Here is a 6,952-nt window from a genome sequence, read left to right as displayed (position 1 = left end):
AGAGAAAGAGGAAGCATTAATTACATATTTTTATGCTACGATGATGGACTTGTAGCAGCGCTTCTATAGCCTCCCAACCTTTGATTTTCTGTTAGCGCAACAAAACATAATTTAGAAAATCCCTAAGCCAGTTACAGATCTATTTGCAACTACCCTTACCTTCTAGAAAAAATAAAAATATTTAGAAACTCATTTTAAATTCAGTGCATAATTTAATCATAACAAGGGGGCTCCGCCCCCTGCTCGCTTCGCTCGCGGTAAGGTGCGGCTACAGTCGAGCACGCTCGACAGTAGGATACCCTGAGCCCATGTACTCTTTTATAAATGTTGATTGTTGCCCATTTTCAATGGGCTCAGGGTATAAAAATTACACACGCGAAACTATAAACAACTTTCGGTTTTCTAAAATCACTGTGCTTACTACGTTATTAATGCCTCACTGAACTAATACATCACTCGGTATTATATTAAACTTATTTAAAATTAATTAGAATTTGATAAATTGGTAAATCGCACTTCGTAATCGTAGTCGCTTGCAATCGATGTAGAGTGTGTCAAGAGTAGCCACAAACTACAACTTCGCTCAGCCTGCAATCTGGCAGCACCCATTTTCCTCTCTCACTCTCTCCCTCTTACGCAACAAATTCGAGCCTGCCAAAGGCTGCTGCAGTGCGCGCGAAATTTGAAAAGGACAATGTCTAATTTTATGAGATTCTTAAAGCGGAAAATGCTAAGTTTTTTTTTACAACGATAATAAGCAGATACTTATTATATATATGTGTAAGGAATCGGAAATATTAATAATTAAAATTATTATTTTGCAGCTTTCAGTGATCGCTTTTTCTCTCATGCAATTTCATGCATAGCTATCAGCTTCTGCTGATTTTTACCATGCAAAAATACATATTTATATATTAACACAATTATATTTTAATCAAATTGTATATTTGTATAAGTTAACGCCAGCTAGGTTCAATTCGGCAACCGGATGCCGTCAAGACATTGTTGCGACACTCTGCCGCAGAAACGCTGATCTTGCATTGCCAACTCCGCATTGCCGGCCGGTCAACAGCCAGCTGAGTGGAGTAATATGATCACTTCGGCATGCACGCCAAGTGGCCGCTGAAGAACGGCACGAGGCGCATAGTCAGCAATCTGTCGACGTCACTGCAGCGCAGTCTATGTTTTATGAGAACTTAAGAATATTTTGTAAATTAGTTTAATAAAAACCCTTGAATTATACAGTTGAATAGAAATAAAGATTCTATTTTATAAAGTAAAATAACTACAAGATTCTAATTTATCTTAATTGGCGCCCAACGGCATTAAACTCCGCGAATATTTATAATTGCTACGCTAGCTCACGCCGCGAGTAAAAGTTTGTTCGCGTTAAAACAAAACGTTGTCATTATAGTGATCAACTAAAATTAAATTGGCCGAAACAAAAATCCTACTTAGCTTACGCAATAAGTGATTAAATAAAATTGGCTAAAAACAAAATCCTACTTAGCTTATGCTTTAAGTGATTGATTGAAATTAAAATTAACTAAAACAAGTGTTACTTAGCTCACGCTATAAGTGACTGACTAAAATTAAAATTTAATAAACCAAAAAATCCACACGGAGTGCAAATTTTAACAAAGTGAATAAAGTTAATGTTGAATTGAAATTTTAACTGTAAACAGTAAATTTATTTAAAAAAAAAAATCTAAAATCAAAATTAAAGAATAATATAAAATAAAACAAAAAAATAAACCCCAACCGAAGGTTGAGCGAGTTAAAAATTATTACCATCGAAATTAAAAAAAAACAACAACAAAAAAAAAACCCCAACTGTAGGTTGAGCGAGTTAAAAATCATCAATACAACTACAGCAACAGAAGCTGCGACTAGAAGGAATCACCGAGACTTTCTCACCACACCTACGTTCAAAATCTTGAAATAATGAAACTTATGTAAGTGGAGTGCTGAATTATTTGTTCCTTAATTTAAATAAATAAATATAAAAAAATCACAACGAATATCAATACCAGGGTGATCGGTATAAATAAAGTAAATTTTAAAATAAGTCAAGTGTTTTTATTTTCTGTTTCTTGAACTCTACTGAATCGGACATTAAACAAATTTGACCAATTTTTATGTGGAGGGCCGGACTAGAAAAAGTTAACGAAGAAGAAGAGGATCTTATTGACTCTAACAAAGAAACCCGTTCAGACAATAAAATTAGTGACGACTTGGTGAAATTAATGGAGGCAGCCCTCCTGCATCAGGCTACAATGATGGAGAGATGTTTCGAGGAAAAAATTTTGAAAATTACAAAGTCTTTCGAGGAAAAAATCTAAAAATTACAGGCCCCAACAGAAAATATTAAAGAGAAGAAACGATATGATAGAGTCAATATTGTTGAAGGAGGAGGTTGTGACCTGCCATTAGACATGGTTAAATGTTTACCAGAGTTCGATGGCAAACAAGGCGAATATGCCGCCTTTTGTGAAGCGGCTACTGCTGCTTACGATGTCTTTAAAAATTTCGTTGGCAGTTACAGGCATAACCTCGCTGTGGGAATTATTCGTAACAAGGTTAAGGGCGCAGCGAGTGCTACGTTGACGTCCTATAACACAACACTCAACTTTGAGGCCATCATAGACAGATTAGATTTTGTCTACGCTGACAGAACACCAACGCGCGTCCTATTACAAAAGCTTGGCACACTACGACAGGGTGAGATGCCTTTGCTTGAGTATTATGACTTGGTCGAGAAAACATTGACCCTTCTCACAAATAAAACGGTAACGACACATAGCCCTGAAGAAGCTGAGATTTTGAATGAACAGTTTAGGGAAGACGCCTTACACTCATTTGTATCAGGTCTCAAGAAATCTCTCAAACTGGCAGTATTCCCAGCCAAACCTGAGGACTTACCTACAGCCTTGGCGATTGTACTGATGGCAGAAGTCAGCAATGACTACGCTCAGTTCGCGGCAAGTTTCGCAAAGACTACTGAGGAAAGGCAGAGTCAAAAATTTTCAGAACAGCGTCCGCGCTACCAACGTAGCGAAGGCACAAGCCAAACAAAACTCCCACAGTTGAGAAGCAACTTTGGGAATAATAGGGACAAGGCAGGTCCGTCCGGGACCCAGCCACAACCAAATCCACAACCCAGTAGCTCGAAACAACGTTTTCAACGTGAGCAACAGGCTCAGGCTGAACCCATGGACGTCGATCCGTCCATTTCACGATTTCGACAACCAACAAATTTCAAGAAACCTGGCTCGGCTCAGAGCCGACAGAAAATAAATCATACAATGCAGGAACAGAGTACTGATGACATTGATTATCAGTCCGTTGCAGAAGAGGGTGTCAAATTATTCGAAGTCGATGTCTCCGTTGAAGACTCCTTGAATTTTTTAGGACTAGGTCCTACCTCCCTTACATCACACGACATGTAGCGGGACGGTCTATTAAACTATTAATCGATACAGGAGCGTCTAAAATTATATCAAACCTTTGCCCGAATTAAAAAATATCATCGACGTTGAAAGGCCTTTCCAAGTCAAATCCATCCATGGGGGCACAAAAATTGATAACAAAAAAAATGTATAATAAACATATTTAACGTAGAATCATCCTTTTTTATTCTTTCAACCTTGGACGGCTTCGATGCCATAATAGGTCTTGACCTACTTACGGAAATTGACGCAAATATTAATTTGACAAATAACGAAATTAAATTCAATGGTGGCACTGAACAACTCCAATTCAGAAAATGCTTTAACGTCAATTTTATAAAAGTTGATGATGCAGATGTGCCCCCTGCAATGAAAGAATCTTTTTGTAAAATGATCAAACTACGATCAAAGGCATTCGCGGATCCGAACGAATCCCTGTCTTATAATATTAACACTGTAGCCACCATCAGAACGGATGATGAGCCAGTGTATTCCAAATTATACCCATATCCAATGGGTGTTGCCGACTTCGTGAACTCAGAAGTCCAACAACTTCTAGAGAACGGCATTATTAGACCGTCCAGGTCTCCATACAATAACCCCATTTGGGTTGTTGACAAAAAAAGGTGTCGACGAGCTCGGCGATAAGAAAAAAAGAATGGTAATTGACTTCAGGAAACTGAATCAAAAAACCATCAGTGACAAATACCCAATACCCTCTATTTCGACAATACTGTCAAACATGGGTAAAGCCCAATATTACGCGGGCATGAGGGTATCTCAAGAAAAGTTCAAATTGTTTAAGAAAAGTGTAGAATATTTGGGATTTGTAGTCACCAGGGGCGGAATAAAGACATCCCCCGACAAAGTACAGGCTATCTTAAACTTCAAGCCACCCTCTAGTCTCTTTGACCTTAGGTCATTCCTAGGGCTATCCAGCTATTACAGGTGCTTCATAAAAAACTATGCCACCTTGGCAAAACCTCTTACTGAGCTGCTGAAAGGTGACAATGGTAAGGTAGGTGCTAATCAGTCAAGGAAAGTTCCAATTGAACTAACGGCTAAACAGCTAGAAACCTTTGACAGATTAAAAAAAACCCTTATATCCGAAGATGTGATGTTAAGGTACCCTGATTTTAAAAAATGCTTCGATCTGACTACTGACGCCTCAGCACATGGCCTTGGAGCTGTGTTGTCACAAGAAGGTCGCCCGATTACAATGATCTCAAGAACATTGCGGGATAAAGAAGCAAATTTCGCGACGAACGAGCGAGAACTGTTGGCAATCGTTTGGGCTCTTAAAAGTCTCCGGAATTACCTGTACGGAGTTAAAGACCTCAATATTTTTACTGACCACCAGCCCTTGACCTTCGCCGTATCGGACCGTAACCCAAATACAAAGATAAAACGCTGGAAAGCTTTTATTGATGAGCATAACGCAAACCTGATCTACAAACCTGGCAAAGAGAATTATGTGGCTGACCCATTGTCGCGTCAAAACGTGAACGCCCTAGATTCTGATTCTCAATGTTCGGACCTCGCCACAATACATAGTGAGGAATCCTTGACTTACACCATTGAGACCACGGATAAGCCAGTCAATTGTTTCAGGAATCAGATAATAATTGAAGAATCTGATTCCTCATCCGTCCGAACTTTCCTGCTTTTCCAAAATAAAGCAAGGCACGTCATTCGAGTCTCAGACCGCAGCACACTGCTACAGACACTACAAGACGTAGTGAATGTAGGGGTTGTAAACGCAATACATTGCGAGCTGCCAACACTTGCTTTTATTCAGCATAGGCTCATCGAGCTTTTTCCGTCAACTACATTCAGGTACTCCAAAAACCTGGTTGCGGACATCACGGACAAGACAGAACAAAGAGAAATAGTGACGGCTGAGCATAACAGAGCTCACCGAGCAGCGCAAGAAAACGTGAAACAAATATTGCGTGACTACTTCTTTCCCAACATGAATAGACTGACGACAGAAATCGTTGCCAATTGCAGAGTCTGTTCACTGGCTAAATACGACCGGCACCCGAAAAAACAGATGCTGGCGAAACGCCAATCCCTTCTTATGCAGGATAACTTTTACACGTAGATGTATTTTCCACCGATCAAAAATACTTTCTTACATGCGTCGATAAATTTTCCAAGTTCGCTGTGGTTCAAACGATTTGTTCAAGAGCAATTGTAGACATGAAAGACCCAATACTACAGCTCGTAAATATTTTCCCTAGCATAAAAACTATTTACTGTGACAACAAAAGATCCCTTAATTCTGAAACAATTAAAACAACTCTTTTAAAATTCAACATTCAAATTTCAAACGCGCCACCTTCACACAGCATTTCAAATGGCCAGGTCGAGAGATTTCATAGCACTTTGGCGGAAATCGCACGGTGCATGAAAATCAGTAAACAAATAAGTGAAACTGTCGACCTAATCCTGCTTTCAACCATAGAATATAATAGGACTATTTATTCAGTTACCAATATGAAGCCAATTGAAATCATCCATTCAAATTCCATAGAAGTCGGACTACAGGTCAGAGATAGAATTGAAAAAGCCCAAAACAGGAAAATAGAACAGGAAAATAAAAAAAAGGGAAGATAAGGAATACCAGGTGGGTGAAAGGGTATGGGTCAAATCAAATAGACGCCTAGGAAATAAGTTGACCCCACTATGCACAGAAGGCATAGTGGAAGCAAATCTTGGAACGACAGCTCTTATTAAAGGGAGGGTGGTCCACAAGGACAATCTTAGAAAATAAAAAAACCTTTTTATATTCTTTTTAGTTTAAAAATTTATTTTCCGCTACCTTAGATTAACATCGCTGCTTACAACTCTCATGACGATTTACACGACTGCGACTGTGAAGCTGACAAATTACACTACCTCAGACTACATACCAGTATCGGACGGAGATGTGATCATTTGGAAGGAGCACGGATACTTTAGACACACTACGAACTTGACATCGTACGAGACCTACGTGGACGAAACCAGAAGGATTTTGGACTTATTTAACAAGGATCATGAAAGGAGAGTAATAGCAACTGATCTTAGTCATATTGAAACGCTAGTGGAAACCCTTAGGATCAACCACAGGCATTCACGTAGCATAAATCTGTTAGGAACAGCCCTCAAGGTAGTGGCGGGGACTCCCGATTTTGAAGATTGGGAGCAGATAAAATTTAAGCAGACACAACTAATAGAAGCAGAAACTAGGCAAATAGAAATAAACACTAGAATCCAAACGAGACTCAACGAACTGACCATGACACTAAACTCAATACGTGACACTGACGGAAATGACATGGGACATATGTACGAGACAATTTTAGCAAAAAACAGAATAAAAATTGACTTGATCAGCCCGGTAATATTGGATAATGATGACATTAAGGAATTAATACTTCAGCATTTCACCAATATTAGTGTAGCGGATTTATTCGAAGTAGCTAAGATTAAGGCATTTCAAAATAATGAAATTTTAT

Source organism: Drosophila innubila, chromosome X (genome assembly GCF_004354385.1).
Source record: "Drosophila innubila isolate TH190305 chromosome X, UK_Dinn_1.0, whole genome shotgun sequence".
Taxonomy (NCBI): domain Eukaryota; kingdom Metazoa; phylum Arthropoda; class Insecta; order Diptera; family Drosophilidae; genus Drosophila; species Drosophila innubila.
Note: the sequence above shows the minus strand (reverse complement) of the source record.